The following is a 14,944-nucleotide window of genomic DNA, read 5'->3' as shown; positions in this document are numbered from 1 at the left end:
TATTCCACTTAGTATAATGTATTTAAGGTTCATCTATATGGTAGCATATTGGAGGAGTTCCTTCCTTTTTAAAGGCTGTATACTATTCCATTGCATTATACATGACATTTGCCTGTCCAGCTCTCTGTGTACACTGGGCTGTTTCCATATTTTAGCTATTGTGAATAACACTGCTATGAACATGAGTGTATAAATATCTCTTATCAAGACCTTGCTTTCAATTCTCTTGGGCTTATAGCCAGAAGTGAAATTGCTGGATCATATGGTAATTTTATTTATAATTTTTTAATGGGTCAGAATTTCATTGATTTTGTTGTCAGGCAGCTGCATCTGAGAGGTCTCTCCCTGCACACTAGGTGAAACCTCAACCTGGACAGGGGAGGGTTCTTGACTCTGATCAAGAAAGATTTCTTGAACAGGTCAGACAAGGGTAGTTAATGAAGGAATTCATTAAAGTGAGAGTAGCAGTGAATGGCAGCAGCTGTGCAGGGAGCAGCCTGCAAGGAATAACAAAGGGAGGAAAAGGAGGCTCATTAACTCCTGCTCAGTATAGGGTAGATCCCTTGCCAACTCCTGAGTGTTGGCTTCCAGTGTTGGCTTGAATCTGCAAAGCATGGAGACTAAGCCACCACCCCAGGATTTGGGGGAGCCATGGAGTGAGATTATGGATGAAGATTATGTTCTGAGAACTTCCTGAAGCAAAGAAAGGAGATTTTGGGGGCAGACTACTAAAGAGCATAATCATACAGCTGCAGTCCTGTCTGGGTCACCCAGGTGATGGGAACTTGCAAGCCCAAATCAGAGATCTTAGTGGCTTTTCCCTACTTGTCTGAAGTAGGACAGAGTGAAGACTTGTGCTTAAGTCTGGGAAATAGAAGGAAATAGCAAAGTAACAAAGACACCACTGAGGAGCACAGAGACAAAAGGCAATAAATTGAACAGCAAGAAGGCTTTATTTAAGTCAAAAAGTACACACTTGAAGAAAGGGGAGCACAGGCAGCTAAAGAGAGAAGGCTCACTGAAAGTTTTAGGATTCTGTCTTTTAAGGTTTTCAGGAATGAACCAAAGGGCCAGGGAGCGTTGGCTTGACTTGTGGTCTCATGATGTCTCTCTCCAATGTCACCATCCACGGTCTGTCCTCTACATACTCTGTAAGATAAATTTAACACAAGGAATTTCTTGATCCTGTTCTTCTCCAAGCTACTGGTTGCCCTCAAGCAGTGGTGACATAGCATTTAGGATTACTTGCCCTGTTAATACTATTTATATTTTTGTATTTTCATCATAGGCAGGAAAATTAATTATGATTTTTGTCCCATGTCTGTCCTACCTCACTTTTTAAGACTGCATAATATCCCAGTGTGTACATTTATATTTTTACATTCATCTGTCAATGAATTGCTTCTATTTTTTAATCCTCTATGTATATGATTGTACAAATCCTTTGAATTCTTACTTTCAATTCTTTTGTGTAAATACCAAGAAATGAATTACTGGATCACATGGTAATTCTGTTTAATTTTTCAAGGAACTGTTTTCCACAGTGAAAACCATCTCCATTCCCACCAGTAATGGGTCATTTCTCCTTATTCTCTACAACACTTGTTATTCTCTGTGGGATAATAGCTATACTAATGGGTGTGAAGTGGTATCTCACTGTGGTTTGATTTGCATTTCCCTGATGATTAAGGATGCTGAGCATCTTTTCATGTGCTTACCCACCACTTGTGTATCTTCTCAGGAGAGATGTCTATTCAAGCCCTTAGGCAACCTCTTTACATTTTTAAACAACTCTTCTTGCTGCTCTGAAAGTTGTCTTTTGGGACCATTTCTCTCAGATTTCTTGCTGGATCTGCTCCCAGCTCAGACATCTGTGGGAACAGGAGGTGAGGGGGAGTAGAAGCCACAGAGAGAAACCTCGCCCACCTTGGAAGCTGGCCTACAGAACTTTGCTCTCAGAATTTCATATCTATTGCTTGAGAAATCCAGAAGCTCAATTTGAGCTGGAGCCACCTTCTAGATGACTCCAGCTCAGTACATGTGGCTGCTCCAAGACAGAGAGATACCAGTATTGAGGAGGCCTTCGCTGGGCTGAAGGAGCAGCCGAGCCAGCCCCTGGTGCCAGGAATTGGTGGTGCCCACCTCCAGAGCAACCTTTGTATCCCTAGTCATTTACAGTCTTCTGGGGAGATTCAGCTGTCTGAAGGCACATGACAGCTGGAGTCATTTAGCCCACGCACAAACCTTTCTGCTGGTAGGAAAGAGTGCAGTCTGGGTGCACTCTTCTGGGTGCACACCTGAGTTTATCAGCAGCAGCAGCCCACATGGCCCCTCTGCTTGTTTTACTAATTCATCATTCCCCTTTATCCCTGGACCCAATTCCTGTCTCCACCGTTCCCCCACCCCAGCACAGGGACTCATTCTAATGTGTTTGATGTGTGTACTTGCACTTTGTAAAGCATTCGTGTTTGTGTGTGTATGTGTCTTTAACTAATCCCCAATTATCTGCGGTTTCACTTCAGCACTTTGCTACCTGTGGTCAACCTCAAGAAGACCGTCCTCCTTCTGACCTCTAATCAGAAGGTCAGTAGTAGCCTGACGCTACGTCACTCACCTCATTTTGTCTCATCGCATAGGCATTTTATCATCTCCTATGAAGGGTGAGCACAGCACAGTAAGATACTTTGAGACAGACCATGTTCCTGTAACTTTTATTATATTATTATAATTGTCTATTTTATTATTAGTTATTGTTAATTTCTTACTGGGCTGAATTTATAAATTAAAACTTAATTTATACACATATGTAGTATAGGAAAAAAATGTAGTACATGTAGGTAGGGTTCAGTATTATCTGCAGTTTCCAGCATCCATGGGGCAGGGCAGGAGGCACCTTGGAAAGTATTCCCTGCAGATAAGGGGGCACCAACTGTATACATTGTCCTGTGCTAATAAGTTTCATCCTCTTTTCCACTCTTTCACTTAATGCTGTTTTAAAAAACAATCCATATTCCATCATGTGTTCCTAATTCATAGAGGATTCATCCTATTTTTCACCTCTGGGAGATGGATAGCCAGATGCTTCCATCTCTTAGTACACCTTCACTCTTGAGATTATTAGCTGAGTCAATCAAATTATCTACATCTTTGCTTTGAACTCTGTCTTCCTGAGGAGGTATTAAAATATCCAACTACAATTGTTGAGCTGTTTCTTCCTGCAGTTCTGTCAGCTGCTGCTTTATATACTTTAAGACTGTTGTTAGATACATGCTTTTATGACCATTTTATCATGTGTTATATCCCTCCTTGATAATATGATGGTTTTTATCTTAATTAAATTTTTAGATATTAATATTGCTACTCTGGCTTTCCCTGTTTCATATTTGCCTGATATATCTTTTTTCTGTCTCTTTTCAATCTTTATCATTCTGTTTTAAGTGTGTCCCTTAAAATCAAGGTATCAGAACTGAGTTTCTGTCTAGATACCTATGGCCTTTAGGTATATTATTATTAGGGATATTTTATTTATAATGTTTAATATGTTATATTAGGACCTATCTCTAATTTTATATATTCTTTTCACCATATATCTTATTGTTTTTTCTTTTCCTGCCTTGAATTATATAATCCACCTTTCTTCTACTAATGCAAAAGTATTTTTTATAACCATGTGAAATATGCATCTATAAATGATTGAATAAATAAAAAGGAGGGAAAAGAAAAATATTCCTTACAGAAGAATTCCAAATAATAAATGTAGATGGAATGAGTAAAATAGAAAATCACCATTAGTATACTACAGTAATAATTCCTGTAGGTAAGACCCACAAATAAATGCTAAAATGTGTGAGCAAAACTTTAAGGAAAGCAGACATTTGCATAGGTTCAAATTTTGTTAATTACTGCACCGGTTTTAACATACATGCACAAATTCTTTCATACTCTTTAACTCCAGAATAAACAGTTTCTCCCCATGAATGTGGGTTGAACTCAGTGATTGGCTTCTCACAAATAGAATATGGAAAGGGAAAAACAGTAACTTTACAGTGGATAAGCCAGGCAGACACCACCTTAAAGAAATGAACAAGATGAATGTTACCAGTAATGAATCTTGTTGCTAACAATGCTATCATTATCAGTTGATACCAGTGGGATGTGATAAGGAGGGCACTCCACCTCCTCCAAACCCATAACCCTGGTCTAATGATGAGCAGATAGCAGACAAACCCAAATTGAGAGATGTTCTGTGGAATACCTGACCGGTACTCTTCAAAAGTCAAGGTCATGACAGTGACTTCAATGGGGTATGGGGGGGGACTTGATAATATGGGTGAATGTAGTAACCACAATGTTTTTCATGTGAAACCTTCATAAGAGTGTATATCAGTGATACCTTAATTTAAAAAAAAAAGTCAAGGTCATGAAAAATAAGGAAAGACTAAGATACTACCACAGATTGTAGGACCCTAAGGAGTCATTATGACTAAATATGTCTCAGTATCCTGATGGGATCCTGGAACAGAAAGCAGGCATTGGTGGGAAAGCTGATGAAATCTGAATAAAGTCTTAAGTTCCAGTTAACACCGACATTATACCAATGTTAATTTCTTCACTTTGGTAAATATGCCATATGGTTACATAAGATGTTAGCATGAAGGGAAGCTGTGCTACCTGTATGATCTTTACAATTCTTCTGCAAAACTAAAAGTAGTTACAAATAGAAGTTTAAAATACAGCTATAAATGAAGAGTTTAAAGAAGTAATAAAGCAATCAGACATTATCAGGAATGAACAGATTTTTAAAAATTATTTGAAATTAAAATATTATTCTTGTAATACAATACCAATTAAGCACAAAGAAAGAAGTAGATAACTGGGAGTTAATAAACTACCAAAGGTGCAACACTGAGAGACAAGTGTAGGGAAAACATAAATGAAACACTAATTAAGAGATGTAAAAGTTAGAGCAAAATAGAAGTAAAGGTACATAATCAGATCCTCAAAAATGGACATTACAGAGGGTGAGGGAAAGAAAATATTTAAAGAGAGAAAGGCTGTGAAATTTTTAGAACTTGTGAAAAACATATTGAAGATCTAAGAACAAAAATGTATGCTTAGCAGATTAAATAAAAATAAGTCCATGCCTACACACAGTTCAGTTAAACTGAAAACTCAAAAGACAAAGATAGATCTTAAAGACAGCCAGAGAGAAAGGACAGGTCACCTGCAAAAAACAGGCAATTCAATTAGCTTAACACAACAGAAGTCAGCAGATAGTGAATACAACCTTGCAAATATTGATAAAAAATAACTGTCAACCTAGAATTAAAAATCCTGTAAAACTATCTTCCAAGACTGAGGGTGGTAAAAATTGAGAGTTTAGCATCAAGAACCCTGCACTACAGGGAAAAATGATCTTGGAAGAGTAATTGAAGATATAAGATAAAAGAGGGAATACTGAGTACATAATATATGTATGTATATAATCCAACACTGTGGTTAAAATAATTATTTATATATATATATATATCAATTTATGCTCCTCAGAGATTTTCCCAGTTTATACAGCCACTAGCAACATAAGAAAACATCCATTTCCTCCTTTCTCTTATATCTTATTATAAGATTTTATGTTTTTTTCTAAACAAAGAGGTGAATGGTATCTCAGCTTAATTTACATTTCTCTTATGATAGTTATTCTTCCTAATTTTTTTAGTTTGACTTCGATCATTGTATCTTGCTTTTGTGAATTTGTTTATTTTTATATAGTACTATTTTTTTCATTTCTTTTGAGGCTTCTGGTTGCTGTGCCATACTTAGAAGTGCTTTCCCACCTCCAAAATTATTTTTTAATTTTTCCATTGCTTCCTCAGTATTTTGTGGTTTCATTTTTTTTTTAACATTTACATATTTGGCCCATCTCAGAATGATTTTACTGTGAAGTATGAGGTGTTGATATAACTTTTTTTATGACTACCCTCTTTGCCTGACAGTTTTATCTTGAATACAGTTTTCGTCCACTGATTTGGAATTTTGACTTTTATTATATCTTACAAATGCCCTTGTATTTGATTCTATTCCTGTACTTCCTGTTCTGTTACATTGATCTGTCTGGTTCTCTGCTAGCATCACACCAATTTAATTATTATAGCTCTATGAAATAAGACACTTTAGTCTCTGATAAGTCTGGTCTCTTCTCATTTGTTCTGGATATTCTTGTTTGGTTGCCAAAACACAAAACAAACAAACCCTGTTGGTATTTTTACTGGACTTGTTAAATCTATACAATCTACAGTAAATGGACTTCCTAAAAATGTGATATATCTTTCCATTTGTTCAGATCATCTTTTGTATCCCCTAGTAGAATTTTAAAGTTTTATTCATAAATATATTACCTAAAGCCCATTAAGTTTATTCTTAGTTGTTTCATTTTGTGGTTATTGCTTTTTATGTTGTTATTTTAAATAGATTATTTTCTTCCATTGATTTTTCCAACTAGTTGTTTGTAAATGAGGGATTTATAGTTTCTGAATACTAATTTTAAATCATTAGACATCTTACTAAATTATTTTGTTGATAATACTTTCTTTTTAATTAATATATCTTTTTAAAGAGCAGTTTTAGGTTCACAGCAAAATGGAATGGAAAGTATAAAGAGTCCCCACATTCCCCCACTTTTCCTCTTCCCTATCACACACAAACCTCCCTCACCATCAATATCCTACATTAGTCCATTTATTACAATCGATGAACCAACACTGACATGTTATCAACCAAGGTCCATAGTTTACATTAGGGTTCACTCTTTGTGTTTTAGTTCTATGAGTTATGACAAATGCATAATGACATATCTATTATTAGAGTATCAGATAGAAGAGTTTCCCCATCTTAAAAATCCTGTGTCCCACCTATTTATTCCTCCCTCCCTGTGAACCCCTGGCCACCACTGATCCTTTTACCGCCTCCATAGTTTTGCCTTTTCTAGAATGTTAGTTGGAATCATACAACTTTCAGATTGACTGCTTTCTCTTAGCAATATGCATTTAAGCTTCTCTGTGACTTTTTATGGTTTGATAGATCATTTTTTTAGTACTGAATAATATTCCATTGTGTGGATGTACCACAGCTTGTTTACCCATTCACCTACTGAAGGACATCTTGGTTTGCACTGTTGACCTTAAAAATAAAACAGTTATTTACCAGCCAAAAAAACAGGTTTATTTGGGAAGAGCAGAGTACTGCAATTCAGGACATGCGAGCTATAGCAAAACCGCAGGCATGTCCAGAGAGCAAGGGAGGAACAGAACAATCATTTATAGAGGAAGGGGCTGAATTGGGAGGGCCCTTCTAAGTCCATTGCAGTAAACTGGGAATCCAATGTATTCTGACTTCTCATTGGTTGAACTGTGACAGTCTCTCACTGGCTGGGCTGCTGTAGGCAAACAAGGCGGAAGCCTTTCCTCTTCTTGCTGGGTAGTAAAGAAGCTGAAACAGTATGGCATCCATCTTTTCTGATGGGTCTGAGATTTATGAGGAGTGGTGGGTGTGAGAGCTTTGCAGGCAGGCTTCCTGATGCCATTCCAGTGAGGTTTCCCTTAATTAATTTTCATACTACCAAGTTTTGGAAATGACTAATAAAGTTGCTAGAAACATCCATGTGCAGTTTTCTGTGCAGACATACATTTCAACTCATTTGGGTAAATACCAGGGAGCATGATTATTGGATTGTATGATAGGAGTATGTTTAGTTTTGTGACAAACTCCAAAACTGTCTTCCAAAGTGGCTGCACCCTTTTCATTCCCACCAGCTGTAACTGGGAGCTTCCATTGCTCCACACCCTTTTCAGCATTGGGTGTTGAATGTGTTTTGAGTCAAATCTTCTGGGTTTTCCAGGTTAAAATTATGCTATCTAGAAATAATAATTTTTCCTCCTTTTTGATTTATATACTTCTCTGTTCTACTTTTATCAAATTCCATTGGGTCTTACATCCAGAAAAATGTTAAATAATAGCTGTGAAAATGGACAGATCTCTCTTCTTCCTGACTTTGAGTTGAGAAGAGTTTCTAGTGTGTTGCCATTGAGTACAATGCTGTCTTTGATCCTGACATAAATATATTTTACCATGTTAAGGAAGTATATATCTACTCCTGTTTTGTCAAGGGGATTTACCAAGAATAAACTGTTGAATTTTTCAGCATTATGGAGGTGATCATATGATTTTTCTCCTTTGGTTTATTAATATGGTAAATTACATTGATAGATTTCCTAATAATAAATCATATTTCTGAAAGATAGCAATTTTTTTTAAACCCTTAAATTTTTCATACACACACAAAAAACTTTCTTATCTGAATCCTTGTCTCTGGAAAAAAATGTTAAATGCACAAATATGAAAGAGCTACTCACATGTTCCTGTTCCTTCAAGAGATCCAAGTTTATCTATATACAAAAAACCCTGGGCCCCTTTGTAGGGAAAGGCACAGATAGCTGGCCAAAGGAAACACTCACATACACACACACACACACACACACACACAGTACAAATATGGAGTTTTGCTTAGTTTCAGGTCAGGCAAGATGGACTCTGCCTAAGCACCTGCCCCACAGGCCCAGGAAGGTATGCCTTTAGGTGAACCACTCCCACTTCTTAGGGTCACTAATCAATTCTGTTAATGATCTGAGATCTTTCTGTTTCTCAACTTCTTTCCCAATGCTGGGGGTCCAAGGCCAGCACCCTGTAAGAAAGAGGGAACAGGACGCAAGGAACAGAGGTCAGGGTCACCTGGGCCTCGTGCGTCCTTTGAGTTTCTTGGGAAATGGCTTTCTGAGCTCAGCAAGTAAATTTACTCCCATAAAATGGGATGCCTCCGCTTCTACACATCAAATTCCTGTGATCACAAGCCTCCTGCTTTTCTGTGTCTCAGTTTATGTCCTTAATTCTGATGCTGTCTTCCTAGCTCTTTCTTTCCTTGACCCTAAGTCTCTGGCAGTAAGTAGTGGTTGGCTTGTGGTCATACTACTCCAGCAGGCTTAGGACATCCATGTCAGAGACCAGCCCAGGCTTCCTAAAAGCCTCAGCCGGTGAGTCTCCGGAACAGGTCAGGGTTTAGCTGAGACAAAACCAAAAGAAAACAGCCCAGGGCAGATGGACCCACAAAATTTAAGTAGACCCAGGTGAAACTGCTGCCAATTATCAGCTAGTTATGACCTACAAAAACCAGCACCACTATCTGGCTCAAACACAAAAGCTCCCCTTAAGACCAAAATTGTCACAGAAACAAATCCATAGTGCCGCCCAGTGGTCAGAGCCCGTAAACACAGCTTGTTTTATTAACCATGATGGTAACAGTAACAACGTTTCAGGAGTTCCCTCTCTACATGCTGGGGTTAGGAGCTTTACACAAGTAATTATTTAATGCTATTATGGTTTATGGGAATAATTAATTACGTTTATGGGCTACCAACAGCTCTTCTGAGGTAAGCAGGTAGGTATTATTATCCCCATTTTAGAGGTGAGAAAAATTTCCTGGATTTAAGTGAGTGATCCAAGATTGACAGCACTGAAGGAGACAGACTCGGAGTCATGCTCTTCACATTCAGCTGTTTTTCTTCCCACTTTAGGGAGAAGATGATGCTACCAAACTGGAGATACAAACCCTCATAAGCCCCAAGCAAGGCTGAAACAGATGCAAACACCTGAATGTCTGAGCCCTTATGTCACACAGGAACAGAAGATGTTAGTGAAACCATTAAGGCAAGCCGTTAAATTAGTAGTTTTTAAAAACTATATTAAAATAAATTCACTAAAAAAGAAAACTGTATGTTAAAAAGAACATTGATGAAGCAATTGTTGGCTTAGTGAAGTTCACTCTGGAAAATTCCCTGTCTAAAAATTAATCAGTATTTGTGTAATTTGGGTTAAATGTTTTGATTCCAATCTTCCTTAGGGGCAAATATGTCATTTGGATCAAGTGGTGAGGCCCAAGCCCTCTCTGCTGTGATGCCATGGCTGCCTGCTTCCATCCTGTGACAACCAGAATCCAAGAGAAGCTGCTTTGTTAAGCAGCCTGAGGAACTGGCAAAGCAAGCAGGATGTTCCCCATTGCCGAAGGCTCCCATGCTAGGTGCAACCAGTCAGGAGGTCACCAGAATAGCCAGTCTCTGCAGAAGTCCCATAAGTCGACCATGGGGCACTGTCAGAGCCATTCTGGCCTGAGAGGGCCAGGGTCATTTCAGGTGACTTAGCTCAAAGACATTGATGCTGTGAGTCTTTCCAAAGATATCAGTGTTATTTTACAGATGGGGAAGCTGAAGCACAAAGAGAAATCAGCCAGGTCCGGCTCACACATCTGGTTGGCAGAGCCAGGTCATTCCCTAGGCCCTGATAACCAGTTCCATCCGGCCGTTCGGTAAGACAGGAAACACTACAACCACAGCCAACCCAGAGCACACGAGTCAGGAAAACACAGGGGACCTGAGCCTCTGTGACCTGTGAACTCTGTCCACTCTGTGTGGGCCATGAGCAGACTTAGGAAGGAAATGAAGATGGTTCTGGCATAGGTTTTGCACCTGTCTCCCTGTTTCCCCTGGAATCTAGTCCTGATTACAGATGGTGACAATGAGGAGGAAGAAGATGAAAGAGGAGGGGGGACAAAGGAAGAGGAAGGCTCTCAAGGGCTGAAGGAAGCGAGGCTGAGCCTTGACCCTGAGACGAGGCATCAGGGTTACTTGATTATAATTCCAGGTTTAGGAAAGGCTCTCATACCAGGCTGCTGTTTCTCATGCAGGCTTTGGGTGCCTATCTGAACTCTAAAAACTGTGCCTATATATTACTTTGAATAAAATGTAACTTAAAGGAAACACCAAAGACCCCTAATAGCCAAAGCAATTCTGAGAAGGAAGAATAAAGTGGGGGGGGGGGTGGATCTCTCTTCCCAACTTCAAGCTCTACTACAAAGCCACAGTAATCAAGACAATTTGGTTATGGCACAAGAACAGAGCCACAGACCAGTGGAACAGACGAGAGACTCCAGACATTAACCCAAACATATATGGTCAATTAATATATGATAAAGGAGCCATGGACAAAGAATGGGGAAATGACAGTCTCTTAAACAGCTGATGTTGGCAAAACTGGACAGTTACATGTAAGAGAATGAAACTGGATCACTGTCTAACCCCATACACAAAAGTAAATTTGGAATGGATCAAAGACTTGAATGTAAGTCATGAAACCATAAAACTCTTAGAAAAAAACATAGGCAAAAATCTCTTAGACATAAACATGAGTGACCTCTTCTTGAACATATCTCCCTGGGCAAGGGAAACAAAGGCAAAAATGAACAAGTGGGACTATATCAGGCTGAAAAGCTTCTGTACAGCAAAGGACACCATCAATAGAACAAAAAGGTATCCTACAGTGTGGGAGAATATATTCATAAATGACAGATATGATAAAGGGTTGACATCCAAAATATATAAAGAGCTCACACACATCAATGAACAAAAAGCAAATAATCCAATTAAAAAATGGGCAGAGGAGCTGAGCAAACAGTTCTCCAAAGAAGAAATTCAGATGGCCAACAGACACATGAAAAGATGCTCCACATCACTAGTTATCAGAGAAATGCAAATTAAAACCACAATAAGATATCACCTCACACCAGTAAGGATGGCTACCATCCAAAAGACAAACAACAACAAATGTTGGTGAGGTTGTGGAGAAAGGGGAACCCTCCTACACTGCTGGTGGGAATGTAAATTAGTTCAACCATTGTGGAAAGCAGTATGTAGGAAGTTCCTCAAAATGCTCAAAATAGAAATACCATTTGACCCAGGAATTCCACTTGTAGGAATTTACCCTAAGAATGCAGCAACCCAGTTTGAAAAAGACAGATGCACCCCTATGTTTATCGCAGCACTATTTACCATAGCCAAGAAATGGAAGCAACCTAAGTGTCCGTCAGTAGATGAATGGATAAAGAAGATGTGGTACATATACACAATGGAATATTATTCAGCCATAAGAAGAAAACAAATCCTACCATTTGCAACAATATGGATGGAGCTAGAGGGTATTATGCTCAGTGAAATAAGCCAAGTGGAGAAAGACAAATACTAAATGATTTTACTCATATGTGGAGTATAAGAACAAAGAAAAACTGAAGGAACAAAACAGCAGCAGAATCACAGAACCCAAGAATGGACTAACAGTTACCAAAGGGAAAGGGACTGGGGAGAATGGGAGAGAAGGGAGGGATAAGGGTGGGGAAGAAGAAAGGGGGCATTACAATTAGCATGTGTGATGTGGGGGGGGAATGGGGAGGGCTGTGCAACACAGAGAAGACAAGTAGTGATTCTACAACATCTTACTATGCTGATGGACAGTGACTGTAATGGGGTTTGTGGGGGGTACTTGGTGAAGGGGGGACCCTAGTAAACATAATGTTCTTCATGTAATTGTAGATTAATTATAACAACAACAACAACAACAAAGATGCTGTATAAAAGAGAAAAAGTAACTTAAAGCAGGAAAGATTTCAGTTAGATACAAGGAAGGTGAAGGATGACAAAGGATTGCCCTGGCAGCTAGAGACTGAAGACCTCCAGTAGGTGGGGAGCCTGAAGGAGGGGCAGCCAGTGCCTACCACTGCACCAGAGTGGGAAAAATGAACGCTTGTCCCTTCTCACGGGGGCTATGCCTCCAGGGGTCCGCCCTTGTCTTTACAGTGGCTCTTTGCTGTTGTAGGGTCATGGGCCCTTTGGGAGTTAGAACCTTCATTCTCCCTAGAGATGAAGGCTAATATATATACATGTATATTAATACTATGCATCTATAGATGCATACATGCAAAATTATCCAGGTAATTTCCTGGATGCACAGACCTCAGGTTAGGAAACTTTCAACCAAACTGTTTTTCCTATCCAGACCTTTCTTCTAAGCTCCAAATCCACACATTCAACTGTGCTCTGCAAACTTTTGTGGAAATCTCCCCAGTATCAGGTTACCAAAACTGAAATTAAAATCTACCCCTAAATCTGCTCCACCTCCCATATTCCCTCTCTAGGGACTGGAAAGTTCATTGACTCAGTTGCCCAAGTCTGAGAATGTCATCAACCTGCACCAGTGACCTTCAATACTGTACATCTGAAGCCAGTGTGGAAGGTCTAAATCACAAGCTCCGGACCTCACCTCTCACCTCCTGAATTAGCATCTCTGGGTGTGGGGTCCATCTAGCCTGGTGAGTCTGAAGTGTGCTGTCCCTTGCAAGAACATCATTCTCACAGCCTCAGTCCAGCCTCACATCCTGTGTCTTTCACCTACTGAGTTCATTTATTTTGAATGGGTACTTCTTAAACATGATATAAAAGTCAAAGGTTTAAAAAGTATAATCAGAGGAGAGTTCCTCTCCGACCGTCACCTCTCAGTTATGAGGCTGTGACAGCCTCCTCTGCCTGCCCACATCTGAACTCCCATCCTTCCTCTGCAGTCAGAGTAAACGTTCTGAAATGCAAATATACATCATTCCCCTTCACAAAGTGGACCAGTGGCCCCTCATCATTCCCAGGATAAAATGCACCCTCCTCAGCTAGACACACAAGGCTCAGCCCACTCCAATGTGGCTCCTGCCTACTTCTAGCCCTATGCATCCCCTCCCCCAACACACCCACACAATTTAATCCACAGTAACACTGCAACTCACTAAGCTCCAAACAGGCTTCTGCCTGAATTCCTTTGTCACCTCTTTGAGAAGCATTCCTAGACCATACTGGCTGGATTCTGATGTTCAGAGATGCTCCTGATTGTCTCTAGCCCTGGACTAACCATAGCTGGGGTTTTTTTGTTTGTTTGTTTGTTTGTTTTTGACAAAGTTACCAAGGTAATTCAAAGTGGAAAATACTGTCTTTTCAACAGATGGTACTGAAAAACTGGACATCTATATGGAGGAGAGGGTTAGAAATGAACCTTGGAAAGATGGTGGCATGAGAGGAGAGACAGAGGATTAGTTGGTGCAACTAATCCTGAGAGAGTAAAAGGAAAGTGGATGGTGCCAGACTGCATACACCTGGAGAAAAGAGCAGACCTCACAGAACAGGGTAACGTACCAAAGCTGTGGTCTGGCGGGATCCGAGCCCCTCCCCAACTCCACCTCACCAGCAGGAGGAAGAGAAACAGAGCAGGGAGGGAGTGGAAGGCCTGAGACTGCTGAATACCTAGCTCCGGAAATCTGCTCTGGGAGCAAAAAACTACATTTCATGGTGCTTTCATGATACTCGTGTGATTACGGGGTTGGAAAGCTAATACAGGCAGAGTTCCTGGGGAGACTGAGATTCCAGCCGCTTGTGGAAAGCAGGGGTCCACATCGGCTGCTCTGGGACAATAGCTTATACCTGTGTGACCAGCCCACTGGTTCAGGCAGTGGAGACAGGCACAGCAGCTGGGAAGTAGGAAACAGCTCTTTCCTCCCCCCAGGCACCAATACTGCTCCCCTAAGACCCCCAACATTGCTTCAGGGGCTGAGCAGGTCTAGAGAGTAGAGGTTCTGGACACTAGAGGGCACTATATACAAATATGAAACACCAAAGGAACCTGGTCCAGAGTAAAATTAATATAACTCCTGAGAAAGATTTAAATGACATGGACCTTATGACACTTCCTGAAAGGGAGTTCAAAATAAAAATCATCAACATGCTAATGGAGGTATGGAAAGATATCCAAGAACTCAGGAATGAATTCAGGTCAGAGATCCAATCGCTGAAGAGCACAATGGAGGGTATTAAAAGCAGGTTGGATACAGTGGAGGAGACGATAAATGAAATAGAAACTAGAGAAGAGAATACAAAGAAGCTGAGGCACAGAGAGAAAAAAGGATCTCTAAGAATGAAAGAATATTGAGAGAACTGTGTGATCAATCCAAACGGAACAATATTCGCATTACAGG

The 14,944-nt window shown here is 39.9% G+C and overlaps 1 long non-coding RNA gene across 1 annotated transcript in view; it reads right to left on the bottom strand.

Moving 5' to 3' along the window:
* Positions 1-942: 942 nt before the first annotated feature.
* LOC140848432 (uncharacterized) overlaps positions 943-14,944 on the bottom strand; it is a 38,150-nt gene continuing 24,148 nt past the window's right edge. Inside the window, exons 2-3 of the long non-coding RNA XR_012129267.1 lie at positions 1,719-1,871; positions 943-1,149 (exon numbers count right to left, since the gene is read on the bottom strand). This is a non-coding gene — a long non-coding RNA (uncharacterized lncRNA). The remainder of the gene's footprint in view (positions 1,150-1,718; positions 1,872-14,944) is intronic.

This window comes from Manis javanica, chromosome 3 (assembly GCF_040802235.1).
Source record: "Manis javanica isolate MJ-LG chromosome 3, MJ_LKY, whole genome shotgun sequence".
Taxonomy (NCBI): Eukaryota; Metazoa; Chordata; class Mammalia; order Pholidota; family Manidae; genus Manis; species Manis javanica.
The sequence above is the reverse complement of the archived record's forward strand: the minus strand, read 5'-3'. Positions and strand labels throughout refer to the sequence as shown.